The sequence below is a fragment of the Anolis carolinensis genome, chromosome 1 (assembly GCF_035594765.1).
Source record: "Anolis carolinensis isolate JA03-04 chromosome 1, rAnoCar3.1.pri, whole genome shotgun sequence".
Taxonomy (NCBI): Eukaryota; Metazoa; Chordata; class Lepidosauria; order Squamata; family Dactyloidae; genus Anolis; species Anolis carolinensis.
In genome coordinates, this window is record NC_085841.1 from 282,760,136 (window position 1) to 282,787,198 (window position 27,063).

Genomic DNA, 27,063 nt, shown 5'->3' on the forward strand with positions numbered 1-27,063 from the left:
AAGCACAAGGTTTTCGGATGAATGGATTTGAGCATACGTATTTTTAAAATTTATATACTGTAATTTTATACTGTATTTAATAGTTTTTAACTGATTTTATGTATTGTTGATTGATTTTGTATAGGCAGCTAATTGTGCCAGTGTTGTAAGCCGCCCTGAGTCCCTTCGGGTGAGAAGGGCGAGATATAAATATTGGAAATAATAAATAAATAAATAAATAAATAAATAAATAAATAAATATTTCCTTCTTCCTCTTTGTAAGGAGGGACCTAACCACCATCATAAAATTATGAACCAGAAGAATTGCTATAGTATTCTTCAACAAAAAATTCAAGGCAGCCCACAATAAAATAACAATCAATATATAAAATACCACAAAATTGAAACAGCAGATGCAGCAATTAAAACAAAACCATAACCTTTAGCTTGCTCAATCAAACTACAATACTAATTTATGCTAAATGTTGAAATGCCAGGGAGATTTTTAAAAAAGTTATTTTCCCATTACTGAAATGACATAAAAATGGTTGCTAGGTGATATGCAAGAAGATTTGATATAAGCAAATAGGCTTTTCTCAGTTATCACCTAGCTAAATTCAGGTAATCAGGTGATCTAGAAAAAAGCCTCGAATGACTACAGCATTTTAGCTAGAATTTGGGAAGTTACTTTTTCCCTCAAAGTAATTACTTCTGTTATGTGAAAATGATTAAAAGAGCCATAAGCCACACTTCTAAACCACTTATTACCTTTAATTATTTTCCAGGACTATTAAATCAAGGACACACACACACATGGCATTTGAGTTCAAGCAGTTGATCAATTTTAATATTTTGTCAATGGATCGGAACATTTTCACTTTTATTAGCACTATAATTCAATCAGTGTTAATTTAGAAATAGTATGAAACAAGAAGCGTAGTCTGCATCCATCTATGTTTAGTTTACAAACTGCAATTAAAGTAATCTAAAGTAGAAATGTTGTGATTAGATCAAATCAAAATTTCATATATGATTACTTGGATAGGCCACTCTCCCTCGATACAAAGAGGGCACTTCTGAGTTTGTGGGTGTGAAATAAGGTACAAGCACATTTCACTGATTTGGGTTACAGCTCCTTCTCTTCTGATAATTGTACTAAAGAGGGCAGCAAAGTTAATTCTCTATCAATACGGAAGCATTATGAAAGCAAAATCTGAGCAGGACATTTCCCTGTGGTAGATTCTTAGTGAAGAAAAAATTAATCATAGCCCTAGGTGTGATGTTGTGCATATTATATACCATTCAAATGCAATGAGCAATACATTGTTGCTCTCAGGAATATAATCTTAAGTGCTATAATAATTAGGCTTGTGCATTTTGGCTAAACCTTGATCCATTTCTGCTGGCTGCATACCGGAAGACCCCATATCTGTTTCGAGCACCTTCCAAAAATGGACTCACAGATGAATGGCTTTTTTGGACTGCCTCCAAAAAATATGATTAGATCCAGCCCATAAGCAGCAGTGGATGGGGCTCCCCGGGCTCTCCTTTCCATCATTTTAGGCAATGGCATTGTGTGTCCTTATATCCTTCATTAAGACCTGAATTAAAAATCATCAGAGTTAAGATACCACTCCTTCTGCAGTCCTTTCTCCTTCGGTCTTTAGAGGACACCTAGGTTTAATGCTTCTTTAAAGCTGCTTCGACTCTAGAGGAGAAAGGCAGTAAAGTGCTGCAGGCGCACACACTCCCTACATGCAGCTTTTCAAGGCATTTTAAGGAGGCTCTCACTTCCCATGGAAGAAAGAGCGACCATCTGGAGCTATTCTATTCTGGGCTTCTTTTAAAAAGTCCTCTCTTTTCACTTGATTTGCACTGCAGGCCCTGCCCAGTTGGTGCTTTCCTTTTCCCCCCTCACACCTTTCTGCTTTGGGTTTAATGCTTCCTTAAAACTGTTTCTACTTTCTACTCTAGAGGAGAGGTAACTAGGTGGTAGTAGTTTTCTGAGAATTAGGCTTTTCTTTTTGTTTTCCAGGATTACTATTAATAATAATAACATTTTAGAAGTATTTTCTGAAGGAGAGGAGGGGAGAAGAAAAAGAACTAGAATGCTGACTCTCTCCAAGCCCCCTAACACACGTATGCACCCCAATCACCCATCCCTCACGTTCCCAACTCCCAGTCAGTCCCACTAAATAAAAAAAATCTAGAAAATAAAGAAAAATAAAAAAGATTCAAGAAAGAGGTCAAGCCAGAAGCCAAGCCAAAAAAAATACACTGAAGCTAGAACGCAACTGTGATGCCGAATAGGGGAGGAAGAGCTGTAATCGGCTGCCACATGGTCCCATTATGGATGGGAAAACATGGTGCCTGGACTCTTGCTGTTATGGCCATCTGGTATGGCCAAAGAAGCTGGTTTGGCCAAAGTAAAATGGTTAAAATGGATCCATGCACAACTCTAGTAATTATTGTTTCTTTTGCAGTACCAATGTTCAGGCCTGTAGCGAGGGGGGGGGGGGGGTTAGGGGTTCAACCCCCCCTGAAAATTTTCAGGTTATAAAAAAAACTGGTTTACTCATGAATTTTAACTGGTTAACCAAATCCCCATGCTAAGTCTATGAGACGCAAAACATTAAGAGTCCCTCCAGGCACTATCTCAAGCAGATATCGACAGGTTTGTAGTGGGGGGAGGGGGGTGCTAGGGATTCAACCCCCCCCCCCCCCCAAATTCTGGCTACAGCCCTGGCAATGTTCGTTGATTTATTATGCACATGGAAGTTAAACATGAATCAGTATGCCAGTATATTGTATTTGCATCTAAAATTAAGACTCACAGAAATAGGTTATCAGAAACTAGGGGTGAAAATACAGAGAGACTATAGGGCCCCAAAAATGAAGCATCCTGTTGGTTAGAAAAACAGCCGTTATTATAATAAGAAAGTGAAGCCCACCAGCCTATGCAATATTAAACATAAAGGATAGTTTCACACTTCATGTATGACAATAGATGCAGTTCTGAGACTATAAACCTGTTCTACTTCAAAGTGAATGTGGTGTTGGTGCATTATCACATGAAGAAATGCTGCCACATCCTGTTTTCCAACACTAGAGTGTGATCAAGAAGACAAAGGATATTACAGAGAGAAAACACAAGCAGGAAAGGCTGTAGCAGTTTGCTTTGGCCTGAGCCCACTCAGCCCCCTTCTACACTGCCATATAATCAAGATTATCAAAGCAGATTATCCACAATATAGTGTAGAAGAAGCCTCAGAAGGGCAAGTTTCCACTTCATTTTATCTTTTTCCCTCACTGAGTAAATTGGGTGCAAACTAATTTTGTTGCTGGAAGTCATTTTGTATCAGCTGAAGTAAGCTAAAAGGATAATGGCATGAGAGTAGTTAAAACTGGGACATTTCAAGAGAAGCAGGAAAAACCTGGGATAATGTCCTAACCAGTGGCAGTTCAAAGTGGTTCTTCCAGATAATCAGCAACAGTAGTCAAATCTGTCTTCCCCTGTTCCTCAAGGTTCAAATAAAACAGGTTTTTAGGGAGTAAAAAACATGGGTGCTGACCCATACTTAAAAGGAGATAAATCAAGATGTCATTCAGAAGATGAGTGATAACAGGGCTGAAATCAAGATACACTAAGGGCCCTTCCACACAGCCATATAACCTGGAATATCAAGGCAGAATAACCCACAACATCTGCTTTGAATTGAGTTATCAGAGTCCACACTGCCATATATCCCAGTTCAAAGCAGAAAATGTGGGATTTTATTCAGCTGTGTGGAAGGGGCCAAAGACTCAAGCAGGCATGTCAAATGAGATCTGTTGACCACAACAGGGAGCTTCTGTATTTATAGAAGGCTCAACTTCTGTTCTTTGATTATTGAGCATTTCTCATAAAGGCAACTTGATCGCTTGGGCCCCTCCCTTTCTGGACATCTCTTTAAGTATCTATAAGCTTTCTTCTTGAACTTGCCAGGAGCTGCCAGCCTCAGATTCAGCAACTGGAACTTCCAAAGGTTTCATGGTAGGTGGCTGCTGGAAGCTGCTAGCTTCAAGCTTGGCCACTGGTGCTTCCACCTGCTCTTCCTCTTTGGTGTCTGAACAGGGCATGACACAACAGATTGAATTAACTACACCTGTTAAAGCATAACAGAGAGTAAATTTAACTTTTAAAAATAGTTCCCACTCACACAAAGTTGACAATGTACAGACTATAATCTTCCTTCCATGTGCCTGAATTTTCCTGCATGTCAGGGAATTGGACTGGATGGCCCTTATGATTCTATCTGTGGATGAATGTTCAATTTAATGGGGGATCAGCCTGCAGTTGTTAATAACAGAGTTCAGGTTTATCAACCCTGGAGAACTAGGTCTCAGGTGAACAAGCATGTATGTGTCTTACTTTCAGATCCTTGTTGAAGAAAAGGGAAGGGCTGAAATATTTTGCTACCCGGCAGCAGATCTACAGGACAAGATAGTGCCTTTATCCAATTCCATATCCAAAAGTTGACCATGTTGGCAAGTAACTCTCATTAAAACCTTGTTATTATAACCTTGTTATAGAAGCAGCCATGGCAAAGCCCCTCTCCCTCATTCCCACCAAATATGCTTGTGAAGGGAGTGAAATTGAAAGACGTGCCTCCCCAATACATCTTAGAGTTTGGACAGGCTTACATGAGAAGATACAGTCACTCAGATAGCCTGCACCCAAGCTTTATAGGGCATATCTTCCAGCATTTTACAGATAAGTACATATGTGGCCAAGCAACATCTGATTGTGGTCAAGATGGCCTTGCGCATCCTTTCTCATCCATAAGTGAGAAAGGATGCACACGATAGGATAAGTTGCAGTACTTTGATTTTGCCTTCATCAGTTGGGAAATTCAAGACTCCATGCCTCTTTTTTCTCCTGTTCCCTTCTCCCTACTGAAGCACCATCTACACTGTCATATAATGTAGTTTGAAGCTACATTACATGGTCAGTGTAGACTCAATTAAACTGCATTATATGAGTCTCCACTGACCATGAGATCTCCCCTGAATATCTCAAAAATTACATGGGAGATATGGAAGTTTATCCTTCAGATAAATTGGAGCTGATTCATATTGCACTTCAAACATCAAAACCAGCACTCTAATGCTGTATGCAAAATATTGTCATTGTGATTAATGACTTTAATAGCATTAGCTTCTGAATTTGTCTATTTTTCTTTTTAAACTAACTAGGTTGGCAGACATTACCTCCATTTTGTTAATTCTACAGTTTGACTATGTGCCGTATAAAGAAGTAGTTCATTGTATCTGTTCAGTCATCTCCAGTGAATGGCCCAGGGCTCTGCTATGATGGAAAAGAGAGAAAAACACCATCTTATCCACTTTTCCCACATCATGCATAATTGCTGTTGTTACAAGGAAGCAGTGACATGTGGCTTTGTGTATTATTTATCTTGTTTTCAATATTGCATGAAGGGGAATTTGTACATTGTCATCTTGTATTTGACTTAAGAAAATAAAAAAAAATGATACCTTTGGGTTTGAATGTGTGTCCTTAAATGTGGGTGGCTAGGACAGAATAGGGATTCTGATGGCTAGTCATATTTTTAAAAGCCTTTGTTTTGGATTTTGCATTAGCTTAGCTGGAGAGAGAGGAGGAAGGGTGGCACCATTTCATCTATCTAAAATCCCTGCAGATAGTCTCCCAATATTTGGTGTGTAGGGCCTGATTGCTAAAAACATACCAAATGCTCAGGTGTCGGTTTGGTGGGAGCACAACTCTTCCCATCAGCATGTGAAGACCTTTGTATTTGGCCAGACCTTTGTACTGTAAATTGAAGTGACATGCCGGATTTTATTTTTCATCGGTTAATTGTAATTATGTTTAAAATTTTTTAAAAAATATTTAGCCATTGATTTAATATATTGCTATTTAATTCTTTTTAAACTTTTATAAAATGAGATTTTTATTTAATACTAGCTTGTGGACCCTGTGATGCCCGGGTGATTAGAAGAAGGCATTGTTGTTGTTGTTTTGAGATGTTAGGTAATCTCACTGAAGTTTGGTCCAGATCCATCATTGGCTGGGTTCAGTGCTGTCTGGATAAGGGTGAACTACAACTCCCAGATTCCCAGGGCAATCACCCCAAACCCTGCCAGTATTCGCAGTTGGCCATCTTGGGTCTGTGTGCCAAGTTTAATCCAGAACCATCATCGGCTGGGTTCAGGGCTCTCTGAATAAGGGTGAACTACAATTCCCAGATCTGAGGTCAATCACCCACAAACCAGACCTGTATGCACAGTTGGCCATGTTGGGTCTGTGTGCCAAGTTTGATCCAGATCTGACATCAGCTGGGTTCAGTGCTTTCTGGATGCAGATGAACTACAACTCACAAAATCAATTCCCACTAACCCCTGCAGTATCTTCAGTTGGTCATGGGGCTTCTCTGTGCCAAGTTTGGTCCCAGTCCATTGTCGGTGGGGGTCACAGTATCAGTGAAGGTATGGCAAGTCCCATTATCCATGGCAAGTTTGGTCCTGATCGAAGGTTAGTTGGGTTAACAGTGCTCTCTGGGTGTAAGTCAAGTACAACTCTTGTAAATCATGGTGAATTCTCCCCAAACCTCTTCTTCAGTTGATCAATTCCTCTGTTAACTGTGTGCCATAGGAAAGGGTAGGAAAGGGGTAAGACAGAGACAGTGGGCAGGGTCATGCAAATTAAGGAAACCTGGGGTGTCCATTCTGGAGGAAAAACAGAACATCTAGGATGAGATTGTCCCCACATGAAAGCTTTCACTTGGGTAAGGGGCAGAATGGTGTCTGTGGAGGACACGGGAAGAGTTTGGGCTACATGTTCATGGCACTCGCTATAACCCGAATGTCAGTGGAGGGAGGGCCATTGGTGTCTCCTGCTCTGTGGGAACTATAGCTGTTTGGAGGCAGGAGGCTGTCTTTGTAAGTGGACATCTCATCCACATACACACATACACATTTTCACTTTTATTATATGTATAGATGGTTTCAAACATCTGGATTCCATCTTGGGAGAAAGGTAGGCTATAGCTCCAATAAAAATACTTTACATTACTTAAAAAAATAGGTAGCCTTCCACAGATTTGTTGATGTGATGGTCGGTATGAGGTGGTGTAACCCATTTTAGTTGAAACAGAAGCAATCATCAATACTGACCCAACCTGAGGTGCAACAGCAGATAGCATTTGCTATTAGCTTTAACTTATACTAACCTTCTGAACAAAGATTTCTAAAAGTCTTGAGTCATCAACAACCATTCTCAGCTCTTGAAAACTCTGTGTTGTAGATTCTTTTATTGAAGATCCATCTACACTGCCACATAATGTATGATAATAATTGCATTATCCCGGGGCATCCAAACTAGGCTAATACAGGGTGACCAAGACTAAACCATTTAATCCAGTTTACACTCAGGTTAAAAAAATACCTGCAAAGATCCAGATCTTCCTTGAAGAGCTGGATTTTTGCAGGTGTGTTGGTTATGGAGGCAGACACCTGGGATCATAATCCATGATCCTAGATGTCTGTCTAACAATCATTCCATGCTCTTCAGGCTCAGGAAGTCTGTGGGTTGAGATGGCAGTGCCACCCTCTCCTCATCCCTGCCCACAAAACTTAACTGTTCCTGGAGGCTGTCCATTCCCTGCATCTCCCTCAGTGAAGGGGGCTTCCATCTTCAAGCCCTGTCACATCATCACTGCAGGAGACAAAGACAATGGACATTTGGAACATTTAAGGAGGGTTTCCCTTTGTTTTGTAGGCAAAATAGGGCCCAGGGATGTAGCAGTGTCACTGGTCATGCCCAGTGGGGCTGATGAGAGGTTGGCACGTTACGCTGTATGGCCACCCCCTGCCAATGAGGCAGGGTTCTGCCCACATGTGTATCCTTAAAATCTGGCACAAACCAGCATTTTGACCAGTTTTAAAGAGACCTCAGTCAATCCATCTATAATATGCTCTGCCTCTTTTCCCATCATTTTCCACTTTAAAAGCATTATATTTCCCAATTAATCAAATACTATAGCCTCTGTTTAGTCATTTTGGCTTGTATACTTTGTCCTTCAAATCATTATGCATTATATCCACTAAACTGTTTTAGACCCTGGGTAAATTATACCACTTTAGTGGAAACAACGTGGCTACACCTACCTGCCTCTCATGCCACCTAAAACATGCTATCTGAGTCATTTGCTTTGTTGTGCCAAATGTGGGGGTGTGCCCATTGCAATTAATTCTAATTATATTGATCTGGTTTCCTTTCTTTAATTCCGAGAAAAAAATGATCCTTATAGTTGCAGGCGGGAAGGGGGTTTAAGATTGGGACAACAGAAAGGAGGATGTGTTTAACTAGCACATTAAGCAGATCAATTGTGGTATTACACCTAATGAATCTTTGTTTTATTCTGGACATCACAGCTCTTAACACAAAATGTTTCTGTCAGTTCTAATAGGGAGCTCACATCATAATGATACAGCTTCTGCCTGCAACACACACATGGTACTGCTGATTTAAATATCCTGTTAGCCACCAGCTGAAGTGCTTTAACAATCAGCCAATATAACTGAAGATTCGTGATGGGTGAAACTCCTGTTCATGAACCATCTACAAATGTCAGCAGTAGGAGTTTAGCCCATTTCAAGATGTTATGTGATTCAGCTCATCAAAATGATTATTTAAAGGGGAAAAATCCTTATTGAATTACTAGTGAAATGTGGAGTTTGAAATGGCATTGTCATATTTCTAAAACACTAAGTATATAGTAAAAGCATATCTGTTACCATAAAAACTCATTTTGTAAAAGTAGCCATCTCCCACTTTTACATATAATTGGCACCCTCTGGCTTTGCACAATATCATAAATGAAAATTAAATACTCTCCAACATTTTACAGATGAAAACTGGGACATGAGTGCCATGCTAAATGAGAGCCAGAGGGTGCCAAATCAAAACCCACAAGATGGCAAAACTAATAAAAAAGGAGAAAACACAAACAGAGGACCTCTTCACATGATCCCTGGCCCTGTTCCATTTCGTCAGCAGTTGCCAAGCAAAAAGCAGGTGTACGAGGAGCCTCCAGGAACCCAGCACACCCTCCCTCCTTCCCCCATCACATGGTGGGGATGGGACCAGGCGCGTTGGTGACCTGTCCCGATCAAATGGAGGAAAGGGCAAAAAACTGTGGGTAGCTCTGTTGGAGCTACCCAAAACACACACTCTTCTATCTTGCAATGCTTCCTTGACACTTGGAGGGCAGAGGGGGTGGGGCTTTCCAAGCATCATGTGATGGCGCTTGGCAGGGCCCATCTGCAAAGTGCTGCAAAGGGGAAAAAAGCCTCAATGTGATAAGGTGGTAGGAAATGCTGCAGAATTTTGATTTTGCTTCAGTCAACTTGGGGCACTTCCAGACAGCACCAAATCACCAGTTTTCCATGAGAGGCAAAAACAAAAACAAAAACAAAAAAAACAACAACCAGGACCTGAGAGTAGGTCTGCACACAGACCTGTTGATCCCAGGATTTCTGTCTCCGAAGTCCAGACCTGCTACTTTGTTAAGGGATTTCAAAGCCCACAAGATAGCCACTGCAGGACATCCGCCAGAAATTTCGGCGTTTTTTTAAAAAAACTTTAAATGTGCATTGTTCATAAGCGTTTTGTTCCTGGGTCATACATAGCCGTTCCTCATTGCTTTTATCCCAAAAAGATGTTGAAAGTTGACTAGAGGGCAAAAACTTTGTCCTGGCAAGATAAACTTCATCCTCCACACATTTAATGAAGTTTATGGCACACAAAGTTTGTGGAGTAGGACCACTACTCTCAAAGTCAGGACTACAATATTAAACAGGAACTGACACTTTCATGCCAGGAACAGAACTTTTTCATTATATTATCATTCAGAGGCTGCATAGCCATCTGTCCAGACAGGTCTGGTCATGTACTCGTGCCTGGGAACAACAGGGTGATGTTTCTGGGTTATAAATGTCTGTTCCTCATTGCTTTTATCATAAAAAAAACATGGAAAAGTTGATTATATGACAAAACCTTTGTTTGTGGGTCACAAACTTCATTAAACGTGTGGAGAACAAAGTTCATCTTCCTAGGATGAAGTTTTTACCCTCTAGTTAAGTATTGCCATGTTATTAGGATACAACTAATCAGAAATCGACATGTATAACCCGGGAACAAACCAACTTTAAAAATCCCATATTTTCTGAGTATAGGGACATACAGAGATTTGAATAGCTGTATTTTCCAGCTAGAACTGGGATGTTACCACAACTGAAAATCTCACATTTTTAGCAATTCCTTCTGTGTTTTCAGCGGACGTCATTTGGCCACCCACCATTTTGGATCTACTGAAATAAAGGTACTGTCTGGATGGGCCCTGGGAAAGTATTGCTGCTGAGTTGAGTGAAAACGACTTTTATACTTTGAAATTAGTTCATACCAATTGAATTAGAGGGAAAGGACAGAACATTGGAGGTGAGAAAACCAGGACATTTTAAAAGCAGTTTAAGAAAACGGGGGGGGGGGGGGGGGCAGATGATTAACTAGGACTCTGCCTGGATAGTTGGAGAGAAAGAAATGATGAGATCTGCCTTATATAAAGAGTTTGGTCCAGTATTATCATTTACAGGTGTGAAAACAGAGTGTTATATTCAACTCATACCAGTAGAAAGAAGTTTAGGAAAGTGATTTCTCCACTTCCTCCTCACTCTGGAAGCAGTCACTTCCAAGCTCACAACTCCCTAAAGCTTTCTTCTGAAGTGTGGAGGATATGCCTGAATAGAATGTGCCATGACATCAGGGGCTGTAAGTGAAAGAGGCAATCTCTGAAAATTGAGTGGAGTCATTTCCTCGGAGCAAGATTCTTTTACTAAACTTCATTGATATGCCCTTAGCCCACTAAATTTCACCACTGCTTCCCCATGGAGCAGTAGAACCAAGTTGAACTGTGCTCAGAGGCTGAAGTTTTATTTGAAACCAAGAAAGCAATCACTCGATCCCATAACTATGCAAATATGATTGAAAGGATATTAAAGTGTTAAAGCAATGGGTAAAAAGGGTTTGCCTAACCCTTTGTCCTTATGTACTGCTTTGTTTCAGAGTGATAAAATGAAGAATTCCTGCCTAAATGAGCTTTTGTATGTAGATATTATAATAATTCATTTTAGACTGCACAATCCTATGGAACTCTACACTTTTTGTGTAATTGTGACATGTTGCCTTTGTGAAATATAATGCTTTGATTTTGGGTCCATTATTTTGAAACACCCTCTATTTTATCTACACTAAGGGTGAGAAAACTATGACTTTCCAGATGTTCCCATCAGGCCAAACCAAGGATGAATCAAGGGTGATGAGAGCTGAAGTCTAGCAACATGGTGAGGAGGTACAGTTCCTCTGTTCTTAACATGCCTTATATTGCTCACATTGCACACTGGGACCTTTTTACACTGCACAGTTATAGAACATTATCTCATATGTCCAACCCGCGCCCCCCCCCCCCCCCCCAATTTTAAACAGTTCTAAAACATTAAAGAGATTAAGTAAAATGGAACCTATCACATGACACAAAGAGACTTCCTTTTGTCATTTCATGATGCTTCATTAGTAAACTGATTTGAAAGTGTAAAGGAATGGGGGGAGGAAACAAGGAGTAATCCTTTTCTGAGTTCAGAAATCGCTTGAAAACCGGAGAAAATGGAAAAACACCTGCTTTGAAATGATTTGCTGATGTGGGGAAATGGGTGTTCCTATGGACAGTGTCCTAAAAAGCACTGATGCCCTGTAATCTTCCAAGATCCAGCTGCTTGATCATTGCACTGGTTTTTAAAATTAAATGTACAGTATTTAGTAGAAATGAGCTACTTCATGAGATCGCAACTTTGCTTTCACTTGATTCTAACCTTTCAAAATTTGACCTTTTCCAGCCTTTTCTTTTCCTTTTTTGTAAAAAATACTAGAGCTAGCAATCCACAAAAAACCAATTGAGAAAGAGAGCAGGAGAGCCCATGGAAACAAATGGAGTCTGCCTTAAAAGCAAAGCCTCCTGTATTGGGCATTGGGAGGGAGAGCAGGAGAGCTCATGGAGAGAAATGGGGTCTGCCCTAAATGCACTTCCTTATGTGATCATTCTGAAAATGGATAATTTTGGGAGAAAAGGCAAGAAACAACACTTTGTGATGGGTACTGGTAAATGATACAATTTGCTTTTTAACACAATGGAATTAAACACCATGGTAATATGACACCTCTCCCCCACCCATGGGATGAGGTCCCTGATTTGATGATTCCACTGTAACTGACATGGCAATATCCAGTGGAATTCTGTGATTTACGTATTTAAATAGGTACTGAGGAAAGTCCTCCAGATAGTTTTAGCACCTGACCACAAACCCAAGTGTTTCACAGCATGGAAGTTAAAGTAAAACCACAACACTAGAATTGTGTAGCAATGAAAGGACCCCTGACCACTTTCTGCTACTGTGCATTCCAACATGTTATGTAGGCAGCTGGAACTGGATCAGAACTTCACAGTGAAGCAATGATGCTTGGCTTACTCTAATACCATTGTTAAGATGGAGAAATAGCCCCCTGAAGATGATGTCTCTAAACCAGAGATAGGAAATTACAGAAGAGGGTTCCTCCCACACCTCCTGTGGGTATCACATGGATGTTCAGAACACAACCACAATTGACACTTTAAACAGTTTTGTTTAAAGCCATTTTCAGCCAGTGAGATGATAAAAAAGACTGTGGACAGGCTGTGGGGGCAAAACCACTACATTTGCCAGTAGTTGTCCATAGTTTTGGGCAATTAAAAAGCAGGAACATTTAAAAAACATTTTGAGGAGGCTTTAAGTGGTATAAAATGGGTCCCTGGGGTCTCTTGCAACACATGGGGTATACTTTGCCTACCTGCTCTAAACAAGGCACCTATCTCAGCTTCTTCCTCAGCTTTTCCCCTCTCAACTGTAGGAATATCTAGTGTCTATCAAACACAGTGCATCATAGCCAGTCCATTATGAGGATGTGGTAGAAAATAGGAAATACTTTGGATGTTCTTCTAAAGTTAAAAAAGAAACCCTTGCATTTATTTTTCCAGAAAATACATCTGGGATAGAAAAGGAAAGAGATAAAATAAAATTACCTAAATTTCAGAAGAAGAGCTCCCCCCCCAAAATAGGCTCTTTTATGAATAAGTCATCCTGAAGGAGGTGCCACTTGGATGCCCCCTACCTTGACAAAAGGAGACTAAAGAATAATTAACTTTGGAAGAAGAGGGAAGTGCCCTCTGTAAGCAGGAAGGAAGCTTGAGTACAACAATCAAAGAAGGAAATAATGGTGAAACAAAAGGGCAGACATGTGCTCTAGATCTCCCTCTCATTAATAACTTCATACAAGCGTTGTTGCCTCTTTGCTTTCAACATCCCCAGCCTCAGGCTCCCACTACCCTTTTGAAACTTGCAAGGTCTAACATTAATGAGTTTTGTTTAAATGGGGATGATTCTTTGTACCTTGTCCTGATAGACCAGTATACTCATATTCACCAAGAGTTCTTAATTTGACTTCAACACTATTAGGCATTCCATTAAAATGTCAAACAAGGAAACCTTCCATTTGACATTTATCTCAACAGATATAGTGTAACTATAGATAAATGCCAAATGAGAATATAGAACTGTATAGCTAGTACTTGTGAGGAACAAAAATATCAAAAGGAAAGTTTTTTCCTTTGATATTTAAGCGATTTGAATGGGTTGTGAGGTGCTGCTCTAACAAAGATTACAGCAGCTCAAGTGCAGAAACATTTGAAACATATGAAGAAGCCGATATGATGTGTGGGCTTTTATAGCTTTTCACAATACTCAAGAAGTGGATAGCTGTATTCTTCCTAAGAATACTCTCATCCCACATAACTCTGTAGACTATGGCCCCCACCCACTTGGTAGCTACGCATGACAGCTGGTTTGGAGTATTTTTATTTCACTGGCCTTCTTGCAACTGTAAGGAAATTTGCCATTATTATCTGTCAAGCAAAACCCTTCTCATTTCACTTTCCCACTCTTATCTTGACCTGACAGTTAAGATGAGGAATTATATAAACCTTTCCTATCTTTTACACACATCCTTATGCTGACACCCACATCCAGACCAATATTTTTAAAAGCATCTGTGTGTTTAATTTTATAATAATTGTATTGCCAATGGGTCAAAATAAAGATGAACTTAGTATGGATTGCGGTATGACTTAAATAGTAACAGAGAAGTCTTTCTTCTGAAGGAAACTTTCTAGAGGTGCTCCACTCCACAGGGAGAATTTCAGTAATCACTTCACATGAGTCAGTGTTTCTTCTGCAAATACGTTTTGAGCACATTTGTCAAGCATGTGGTCCATTTGATTGCTTCCGATGGTGCATTTCAATCCACTTCTAATGCAGTATCCCTAAGGTTCCACAAATTTGGTTCAAATGACAGCACTAGAAATGTAAGTTGATTTTCCAGCTATGATCTTGTGGTGAATAATAAAATGCCTGCCAGGCTCCAAATCCCAACATTAATGCCTACTTAAAGTGATTCCTGAATGTAATTATGATTTCATGCCTGAGCTTGGAAATTAGTTGCAAACTATTATGTTTCCACAACTCATTACATACACTATTTGAAAAATAACTGGTTGTTATTATTCAGTGGAGTGCTGAAGGAGTAACCTCTTATATTTCTTACCATGACTTTTTGGTTATTTACTGTTGGGTTTTTTTTCTGAAGAGAAAAAAAAGATTGATTGAAGAGTTCTGTAAAGATATTTAAATGCCTGTAGAACATATCTTTTGAAAGGACTGGGAAGTGTTTATTTTTTACTCCGATGAAGTATATTAACAATATAACTTTGATAACCCCCATTTCCTCTTGCTACAATTCATTTTAGGGAACTGTCTTATATCATTATTTCCAAACTCCGATCTGATGTCTTGGTTTGGGATGGATTAAGATATTAAGTTTCAGGTCACCTGATGTTTTCAATAGTACTCAGATTAACTGTCTAACACAGAAGTCAGAATCTCAGTTGCAGACACATTGTTTTTCTAAGGGTGCAAATTTCTCATTGGTAAAATTTCAGTAACTATTATATAGTTTGGAAAAGCTAGTTTAGGGTATATAAACACCCATATATTATAGCTGGGGGATCGGATAATTGCATCTTACAAAAATTACTTTTCCAAGATGAGTTCAATAATGTCAGGATGGTCACTTGTCTAGACAGAGAGCTCTGAATTTTCCATAGTGAGTATACTTTCAAAGATTCATGAATCCCACCTTAACTTGTTATGACACACTAGCCAGATTAGTAAAAGGTTCTTTGTTCTTTAAAGAAATATCATAAAACTGATGTAGGTAACATTTGTTTTGGGATTGTTTTCTAATTTATAAAACAGGAAGATTAAAAATTGAGGAGTGAAACAGAACTCATCCTAGAATTTCCCTACATTTTCCCATGTGTTTATGAGCTCCTTCTGAACAATTGGAAATGTTCAGTGCTTCCTGGGGAAAAATAAATATTAGCAAAAGGACTATTCAATTTCATTATCTGTGAATAAGAAAAGTTAGATTGTGACACACAAAAATTCATCAAAACAAATTGGTAACTCAAACATACCTTGCTTTTTCATTTACATAGTCTGGATAGGAAATCCCTGTCTTTTTTCATACCATTGCAAGAAATAGTTCAATCATTTAAGTCCAACAAGAATAATTTTTGAAGTAATAATATTTAGTATTTCTGAAAGAAGCAAAAGCAAGTATTTTTTTAAAAGAAAGGGTCAACAAATTCCAGTTCACGTCTGTTAGCTCATTGCTTCATTTTATCTGTCATGTTTCTTCCTTTGTCACATTGGGGCTTTTTGCCCCTTTGAAGCACTTCAGGGATGGGGCCTGCTGATTGCCATCACAGGACCCTTGGCAGGCCCTGCTCCCTTTACCCTCCAAATGCTGAGGAAGATGCTTCCTCACCAACTACCGAATGGTAAGTGTTTTTTTTTTTTTTTTTTTACCATTTCCTTCTTCTGATGGGGGAAAGGGCAATGTGGCAATGCGCCTTATCCTGTCCTCACCATGTGATGCGGGATGGAGGGCGGGCATGCTGGGCACCACGAGGTGCCCTGTGTGCCTGCTGTTTCACCAGCAACTTCCAGCAAAATGGGATGGTGACAAGGACCGTGTGAAGAGGTCCATAGTTTCATTCAGTTTTCACTGCATTTAAATTTCTTAAGAAATTTTTAATTGCTTCTCAATTAAAAACATATCCAGAAAAATATTTCACTTACCCACTGAACAACATATGTCAATTATGAATGGACATTGAAATTACCCTTACAGATATTAAGTTACTTGTAGTGAATACCTTTACAGAATAGTTAAGACACAACAGAGTATAAATATTGTGACCTGGGGAGTTTTTTTTTAAATGATAATTGCAACAAATTACTTGTCAAAAGTAATTTTTAAAGCTATGAACATGGAGAATGGGGAAGGGAGAGAATTTCATTTTGTTCAATCATTCATCTTGGAAAAGTTGATAAACCCAACATTAATACAGTATCTTCAATCCATTGCTATGATTGCTATTCCTCTTGTCACTGCTGACACTGTTATCCTGTTACTAGTCCCCTCAACATTGGTGGGCATTACACAGGATGTGGTCTGTTTTCTCCCACTGGAGGTAGCCCAATTCGCCATCTTTCCCCGTCAGCTTGTGAAATTAGCACAGCACTGTCCATAAGCATGCTGAGATGTGTGAAATGAACAAACCAAGTGTTTATAACTGTGAGGGAAAGAGGGTGTTGATGTTGAACTTGTAAATGTAGATGAGGAAGCATATGATGTGTGAAGCATATGGCTATACATATGCATGAATTTTAGTTGAGCGTACACATCACACAATTGTAATGTGTGATATAAAAGTGGGTGAAAGAGGAGAAGGAGGTGTAAACTACGAAATAAATAAACCAAACCAAACAAAATCTGGGAATCTCCTTTCCTATACCTGTCAGTGTCAGCCCTTAGGAAAATACCTCAAGAATTGTGTCATTATCATTCATAACTGGCTTAATTCCCCATTTGTGTTATGTTGTTCTGTAAAGAGACAGTATCCACTTTCATCTTTGTGTAAAAATGTCCATGCTTTTTCTTCAAGAAGGAAAAAAAAATCATTATTCCTGACTCACGATGTCAACAGTAGGCTGTGTGGGAATAGCATTTCTAAAAAGAAAACAAAAGTCACCCATAACGGCAATATTGTTCATGTATTTGTGGCTTGTTTTTACTTCTCATGTGTTGGAATAGGATTCTGCAAAACAAGGGTTCGCATACCCATTCACCATGAAAGGTCACTGGGAGATCTTTAGCAAGTCACACTTTCTTAGCCTTAGAGGCTGGTAGTGACAGACCTCCTTTGATTAAAGCTTAACAAGAAGATCCCATGAGATGGCCACTATAAGTTAATTTATTTATTTATCTCATTTATATACTTTTTTCTCAACCCCTTGGGGGGGGGGGCTCAAAGCAGTTCACAACAAAGTAAATGGCAAAATTCACAAAATATAAAATACAACACATAACTAAAATAGCATATAACAACATATAACAAACAAGTAACCTATAAAACAGGGGTCCCCAAACTAAGGCCCGTGGGCCAGATGCAGCCCTCCAAGGTCATTTATTTGACCCCTGACCTAAACTTTAGACTTAGGGTTGACCTAAGTCTGAAACGACTTGAAGGCACACAACAACAACAATCCTAATTTTTGACTATTTCATCATAGTCTGGCGCCCCAACGGTCTGAGGGACTGTGAATCGGCCGTCCACTTAAAAAGTTTGAGGACCCCTGCTATAAAACACCAAACATACGCAATGTTCCCATCCTTACGGTATAAAATAGGGTCAAAGATCTCCTGGGTGCTCTACCTACAGCCTGAATTGAATTGTGTTCTTCAAAATCTGAAAAGGACAAAAGAGGACCAACATTCACTATTGAAGCTGGAAATTATGTTTATTGTGCTATTAGCAAGTGTTTTTACACACGTCTCTTCTGTTATTAGTATTGTTATCACCATTTCCTTGTTTGTTGCACTTTACCCACTCTATCAGTTCGATATATCCACAGGGTCCACCCGATCCCAAGTTACCCTTTCATTGACTGTAGCACTTTAGCCAATTACCTCATCCCCTGGGTTTACAAAACTCACTCAGAGCACTTTGCCCAGTTCGTTTTTATGAATTTTACCTTGGTGCCAAGTCATGTTTTATCACAATCACCTTTTAAATTTTATTATGTTTAATGTGTAAATTTTGATATTTGCATCTGTATCTCTTTTCTGGCATGTTTTATTTTGTTTATTGTAATCATCCTGGCTTGGTCCCATGTAAGCCGCCCTGAGTCCCTTCGGGGAGATAGAGGCGGGGTACAAAAATAAAGTTGTTGTTATTATTATTATTATTATTATTATTATTATTATTATTATTATTATTATTATTATATTACCATTGTATTCATCATCACCACTTCTACCCCACAACTATGGCCTCATCTTCATTGCCATTCTCTGAGTCACATGGGTGTCTTTACTTACATTAGCATGGGTGCTGAACAACAGGCACAATGTCTCTGGAGCTCCAAGGTCACTGCTACAGTGACATACGATGACTCAGGTCAGTGCCACCCCACTTACCTCATACCACAGAGCATACAGAATCAGAATGACAACACTGGCCTATGTGAACAGCAGGGCCAGTTCTGAATCAGAAAATGTCCAGCAGTTCACTCACACCCCAGAATGTGAGGATAGGCATTAGGGAAGTCCCAGAGCATTCCCTGACTTTGCTGCCATGGGCACAACCTTATTAAGTAGTGGTGCTCTATTTTGAGGGCAAGATGGCTCAGCCCATCATGTAAACACCATGGAGCTGATTCTCACTCCTTTGGTTAAAATGTTCATGTTGACATGCACTAAATTACAGGGCATAAGGACTGAAATGACTTCATTGCTGGAATCCAATTATATTACATAGATGTCCACATAGAGCATTTTGAAATCGCTGTCACTGACACTGTGTATCATTTTTGTCCCAACTGCATTACTTAAAGAAATACCTTTGTACAAAACAAAATGAATCAGTTTAGATTTGCATTTCTATTTTATTTAAGCAGCTCTGATAAAGATGAGCAGAACAGATTTTTCTTATTCTCAAAGAGGCATGAAAGTCATCTGATTCATCTGTGGGTGGTCTTTCATTTGTCCTGTAGTCACTAATATGCCCAATGTATCTCAAGAAGATCATCTTCACAAAATAGTGCCATCGTGAATTCTGTCACTGAGCATATTAGAATGTAAGATGTGGAGTGGCTCACAGCCTTGCCAATTTGAGAATCATATAATCTATACTGATTTCAAGATCCTGCACTTAGCAATGTAAGTAATGATCTATTCATTGTGTATTATCTTTTAAAGAGTTTATTCTCATATAAGGTGCTTCCAATATCTTCAAAGTGACCACTTTGTTTTAGAATACCAAAATGATTTCATATAGAAATTAAGAGAGGAAGTTCCAGTTATTTTAATGGACATATTTGTCACCTCAGGCTTCAAATAGAAGATAATTTTAGGTGATGAAGATAACTTGAATTAATCAGCTGGAATTCTAAAATGGGTTCTGTCCATGATGGTCAGCTAGTGGTAAGCCTATCTGCTGAAGCCCTTTCTCAAGATAGAGACAGGCCATTCTCTATTCAACTATTGCGAAGTGGTGGGGCTGTGGGCATTGTCCCCTGAAGTATTATTATCTCGCTTGAAATCTTGATTTGCTCCCAGATTTTTAGCACTGCAGTGACTTAATACTTCAGTTTAACATTTAGGAATGTAAGTCAAATATTCAAAGAGAAGAGGCAGACAAAGTGATCAGGGGAAGGTGAACATAACAAATATAAGAATCCTAACTGTTAACGATTTTCAATACTCTCTCAATCTGTGATGGAAGCTAAAGCAAAAACTCCTCTGAACAAATCTTGCCAAGAAAACCCTATCATAGTCATAAGTCAGAAACAAAACAACAGAGCTTTCTCCACCAACTGGGCCAGTTTAACTAGTTTAGCCAAATGGTGTGGCACACACCACTTACTTACCAATGCTAAAGAATGCTCAGGGAGCAAGTGACATATCCCATTGACAGATGCCACTTGCCTGGATTAATAGAAGCATAATGTCCAAATCAAGGGAAGGAATGGGTCTGTTGCACCAGTCAGGCCTCATCTAAAATAGTCTGCTCAGTTTGGGGTGCCCAACTTTAGAAAAGAAACAGAGCAGGTTCAGAGAAGGATAGCAAGGCTGATAAGAGGTATGGGGAAAGGTTGAAGGAGCTAAGCATGTCTAGCCTAGTGAAGAGAGGACTTAAGGGTGACATGATTGCACTCTAAATACCTCAAGAATTGTTACAGAGAGTTGGGAGAGTATTTATTTTCTTTCTGCCCCAAAGGGCAGAACTAGGTCTAATGGTTTTCTTGGGGGTAAGAGAAGTTTGTCAATGGAACAAATTGCCTGAAGAAGTGAAGGTGTATCCTTTTCTGGACTGCTTCAGAAGAGACTGGATAGCTACCTGCTACAGATGCCCAAGCTGGAGATTCTGTATTTAGCAGAGAGTGGGCTTGATTGTCCAAGGGACCCCTTCCAACTCTATGCTTCTATGCTGCCCCCACCCTTCACTGCCTTACTCACTCTGCCTAATGGTAGAGCTATATATTATTTCTGACAATTTCACTAAATTTACATCAAGGAATGCTACAAATGTATCACCCCATTTTACACAGGAGGAACCATCTCCTTCTCTGAGTAAAATGGTGAAAGACAAGAGTTTAATCCATCCTAAAAAGTACTGACACCTCCTGAACTACTCTTTCTGTTGTGGTTCTGCTTTTGGATTTTTGAATGCCTGGATGGAAAAAATGGCAGTGGTGACCATGGGCAGCTAGCCCCCTGAGGTCGCATTGATGCTTTTTCCCCTCTGCAGAATGACTTTTGATTATTCTATAGGTCGTATCAAAATCCATACTGTTAACTCTAAACCTGCCATAGATGAGTTTGATTTACATATGAATGTGCAATACTATTTGCATGCCTTACTGCATATTTTTGAAAACTGGGAAACCCTATATGCCAGCCTGATACATCTTTATTATGGCTTTGTTAGAAGGAGTGGTTTTTATCACTTGGTTGGCAGGGGGGTGATTCCTTATAAAATCCTCTGAGGATGCCTGCCATAGATGTGGGCAAAACGTCAGGAGAGAATACTTCGGGAACATGGCCACACAGCCCGAAAGACATACAACAACCTGCGATTGGGGCCATGAAAGCCTTCGACAACACAAAATCCATGTTTGCTATCCTTGTTGAACATAAAGCGAAGCTTTCTGTTAGCAGTTTTAGTTAAGTTGGTCCAAAGGCAGTTACATGGAATATATACAGTGGCAGTGCATGAGACTCATAAGCACAGACAAAAAAAATCCTGAAGTGTACATATTCCCAAGAAATAGATGAACTTTTGACAGAAATGTGCATACATATCTGTGATATGTAGGAATGCAAAATACCCGTATTTACTCGAACCTAATCTAATGCACACAATAATTTTCAAAACCCTGAAACCAAAAAAAAAGTATTTGCTGGCAAATGTAATGTTCAGTGGCAAAAAGTTCACTCTTTGTAATTTGGCCAAAAAGGTGCGTATTACAGTGGCTTCATGCTTAATGTTCTTTCTTTAAAAACAAAAGTGTTAGAACACCAAAGCTTTCAGCAATGGAAAAGAAAACCCTGGGGTGCATCTGTGCTGTAGAATGAATCCACTTTAATGTCTCAATGCTATGGGGCCATGGGAGCTGGGCTGTGGGATCATGGGGGCTGCCAAAGAATGTTGCTGCCTCACCAAACTACAAATCCCAGCATTGCACAGCATTGAGCCATGACAATTAAATTACAGATTATGTCCCTCAAGTAGGAGCTCCAGGTACTCCTGAAGTAGCTTCCCCCTTTCCTTTGGCACAGCACTAAGATTGCCATATTATGAGAATCTAATGCACACTCTAATTTGGGGGAGGTAATTGAACCAAAAATGGTGAGCATTAGATTTGAGTAAATATAGTATCACATATTTTAAGCTATTTGGCCAGAAATTGAAAATAAAAGCATAGGATTATATATTTTGGCAGGTGATAGATTTGCATGAAGCCCAAAAGAGTGGATCGGTGACCAATCAGATAGGATAGATATCACATGGCACTGATTGGATATGTACATTAATTTGAAAGGTTACTCAGTTATGTACATCTTTTGGGTGATGTACCCCTTCCACACAGCTGTATAAAATCTACATTGAACTGGATTCTATGGCAGTGTGGACTCAGATAATGCCATTCAAAGCAGATATTGTGGATTATCTGCCTTGATATTCTGGGTTATAAAGCTGTGTGGAAGGGCTCTTAGTAACACAGTCCTTTTCTTCTGCCAATCTACCTTTATACTTTGTTCTATAAATATATATGTGTATTTGTGGGCAACTTCGAGTTATATAAATACATAGTGAGTCAGGGAACAGGTGTTAGGCATTTTTTTAAAAAAAAAATCTCCCTAGAGCTTCTTTTCTTTTTTATTATTTCTTTATTTAAAACAATCTTTTATTTTTCAACTCTGTGGTTTAGAGATGGGTGACCTAATCCTTCTAATCTGGCATTGACTTGGAGATGATCCATTTTATTCTTATATCATTTTAAATGGAAAACTACTTATATCATTTTCTTAATCTGACTGGAGTTTGCCAACCTTCTCTATCTTCTAGACATGCTTCTTAATATCCTGCCGGACCAAATTAGCATGTTCTATCCTACATGCTCCACTTGATTCCATAGCTGAAACATTTAAAATTAGCTAAGAAATCACAATGAAATAAAACAACAAGGTCCAAGTAGACAAGAAATCATTCCTTCCCATTATTTTATCTTTCTTGGATTTATAATGCACACAAACTATATTTTGATCAGGCAAGGAAGTAGATTATTTTCAACATTAACATGTTTATGATTATGTGACAAAAGTCATATTCCTTGGGAGCAGGAGCAGAAAGTAAATCCTTGCTTGGTTTGTTTTAGTTAATTTTAGTGTATGTATCAAACTATATGTATACCACTCTATACCACAGGATCACAGATATAATCAGTTTAAAACAATGTGGCTTTGCTTAAATTGAAAATAACAAGGTATTATTTAAACAGTCAAAAAACAAATTAACAATTTAAAGATTAAGCAATTTAACAAGACCAGTTTAAAGCTTGTTCATATTTTGCCAAAATGGTTAGATTCTGATAAAAAAAGGCAATACCATAAAGTGGCAGAAGGAGTTCTGCAGTCAGAACTCCAAGATGACATCTCATAATCAGCAAGCTAAAAGAAAGCCTCTTCCACATTATCACTAGTATATTGCTCCCACTGGTGAGACTCAGTCCTTGGATAGGTAAATATGTGGGGAAGAGTATGCACCTTCTCCACATATGGATGTGATTGTAGTACAGTCACATCCAGGCAAGCTACTTAGCTAAATCCTGAATTAGTAATCCGCAGAACTTTCATATAACTAGGATTCATCTTCATTTTATTGCCCCTCCCCCAGCCCATTGCAGTTTCCAGGGACTAGTCCAGCACTTACATACTGATACCATCCCATTGCTTCATTCAGATCAGTGCTTCTCTGCATCCTGTGGGGACCAGTGATTAGTTTTTCAGAGTTCCAGATCACAGCACAAAATGTGTACCTGTTAAGTATAATTGTTGTTTTTTTTTTTCTTTTCTTTTAAGGGAGCAGTAGCCAACAGCTCAGGGATCAGCTATATTCCAAGGATGACCATTTTTAGTATCACTGATACATACTGCAGGGGAGAGAAGATGGAGTCCTGTGGGACCTCAAACATAATAGCCATGGAACTGAACTGGAAGCCCTCAGTACTATTCTTTGAAAAGTGTCTTGCAGATAGGTGCAAATAACCAAGGGAATATGGATTTCAATACCCAAGTATTTCATCCTCACAAATGGGAATTTGAAATAGAACAAATTCCCAATCACAACTTTTCTGTGCAACCCCCCCCCCCCCAAAAAAAAAATTGTGCAGAATAAGTCTTGAATTGTGAAGATTCCCATCGGTCCAGGGTTCTTCTTGTTGTTCAATAGTCAAATTCTATGTTTTTCATCATTTAAAAAATATTCCTTCTATCAATTTTTATTAAGCTTTACAAATTCCCCTTCCCTTGTATCCCACGATGATGTTTGCTGTCAGGCAAAGTGATGGCCTTGTGCATCTTTTTCAGGATTAGTGAGAGAGAAAACACAGAGTGGATCCTGATTCTCTGTTCAGCAAGTGTTCTCATTTTTTCCTTTTGTAGTTTACTTGAAATGCAAATAATCTATTTCAGTAGTCAGGGATAAACTTTAGCTTATTTTCAACCTTGTTTTTCAATTCATGGTTACAAATTCGTGTGAAATTAATCTTGGCTTTATTTAGTGGCATTGTCCCAAATAATCATTAACTCTCTTGAGGAATGGATGCATAACCTTGTCACGCCATGAGGGCCACAGGTAGTTCCCATGTGCGCATGGGAGCACACATACATTGCACAGAAATGAAATACACAGATATATATATATATATATATATATATATATATATATATATATATATATCTTCCCTCTTTGTTTATTGAGGTCTAGGAACTGGCCAAAGTGAAAAGCCACACAGAGCTATTAAGGGCTATTTGTGGTTGCAGGGTAAAGGTAGTGCTCTTTGGTTTTAGGGCACATTTACTTTGCACAGAGAGTGATAAAGTGCTAACATTATGAAGCACTACCCCAAAGGGATGCTGACCGTGAATTTTAATTTATGTTTTTAACCCAGAAAGCTGAAGTTGCAGTTATTAATGGCTTTCATATTGCTGAAACCACTGTGAATTTTAGTCTTAAATTTAAATGGACTATCAAAGATGTTGAACCTACAGGGGTGGGGTGAAAGTGTTCAGCACATTAGATAACTCCTTTATATTCAGATTAAAACCCAGTATAGATCTGTTGCTCCGCTGATATGGAAGCAGCCAGATCTTCTAAACTGCAACTGCAATCTAGGCAACTGTAAGCTAGGAAGATCTAAGTAGAAACCATATCATTGTCCACACTACATATGTGGAAATGTTACTTTTTGACTGCAGCTCCTAGAATCCTACAGCTGGTACAGAAATCCAAAATGCGTGGTTCAAGTCATTACATACCAGAATGTGAAAGAACTAACTTCTCAATTAGGGAGCCACAAGATAGGATATACAATCTCTGTAAATCTTTTTGTTTTGATTTTAGTCAGCTATTCCAGAAATGGATTCATTCTTGTTCTTGACATATGCCAGCTTTCCCTCCTTTCTCCCTCCCACTAATCAAATGTCACATGCTTCATGCTGTATTTCAGAAATTGATTTCTATCAATTCAGACTTAACCTCTGGGCTGCTCTGTGAAGGTATGAGTACAGTACTGGTTATAGAAACATATAGGAGTGAGCATATAATTCCTATACTAAAGTCATTCCACTGGTTGCCAATTAGTTATTGGGCAAAGTACAAAGTGTTTTGACCTTTATAGCCCCACATGGTTTGTTTCCAGATTCCCTACAGGATCACGTTCTCCCATACAATCTGCCCTGGACACTGAGGTCCTCTAGGGGCGGCTCCTCTAGCCAGCCAAAATCTGACTGGTGATCATCACCCAGATGACATTTTCATTGATTGCTCCAAGACTGTAGAATCATCTGCCAGAGGAGCTCTGATAGCTAAATGAGGTGTTGGGATTTAAAACACAGTTGAAGACCTATCTCTTCCGATAGGCGTACCTAGCCAATTTTTACTATGACTTTTAAATCACATTCTATGTTTATTGTGTTTTAACTTTTGTCTTAGGTATTTTAATATGTTTACGTTTAATATATGCTTTTATGGTTGCAGTTTAACTATGATTTAGTATGTAATTGTATAGATGTATTTAACTATGTTGTACCTCGCCTTGATCCGAAAGAAGAAGCTGGTAACTCATAAAATTATTATATGTGTGTGTATAAATATTATAGTACAGAATAAAGGTGAAGTAATTTCTTCACCTGAGCAGAAAAGGCAATTTGTGGTTCTATAATAGTTATTGCCATTTCATCAGCCTTAGATAGTATAAGAGGCCTTAAATATCCCAAAGGCACCAGCTCTCATTTGATATTAGAAAGTAAACATGTTCAGCCTTGGTTAGTATTGGATGGAAGACCATCAAGAAAAAACAGATGCTGTAGGAACTGGCTAAACCATCTCTGAGTATTCCTTGCTGAAGAAATCCCTGTGGAATTCAAAGGGTTGCCATAAGTCAACAGATAACTTGAAGGCACATGCACACATACATATGCAGTATAACTAATGATGATGGACAGTCTAATAATATCTGAAGAACCACAACTTCCCAACTCATAATCTAAATCAAACAATTGTTTCATTGCAATTTGCCACATGTTGATTGATTGAGTTTGTATTGAATTCAATGCATTTGTTTAAGATAAGGAAAAAGACAGTTTTGGACCTTTATTTAAAAACAAACAGTATTTTACCATGCTATTTACTTTATAAATTCATTAAGATTCTTTAGTCTTATATCAATTTCTATATATAAAGATTTTTAAGAAGTAAAACAATTATCAATTTACTGAAATCAACATCCTACTGTTGACAGGTCCTCAAAAAGTATCACCAAAAATGTAACACTCAATTGTTTCAAAATACTTAAAATGATAAAAGAAGCAGCCAGACAACACAATAGAGAGAGGGCCATGAGAGACAGGAGAACTTGGCATGTAATCAGGGCCGGCCCCACCATAGAGGCCACGTGACGCCGCCGCCTCGGGCGCAGGTCCCGGGGGGCGCCGTCAGGCTGGGCGGGAGG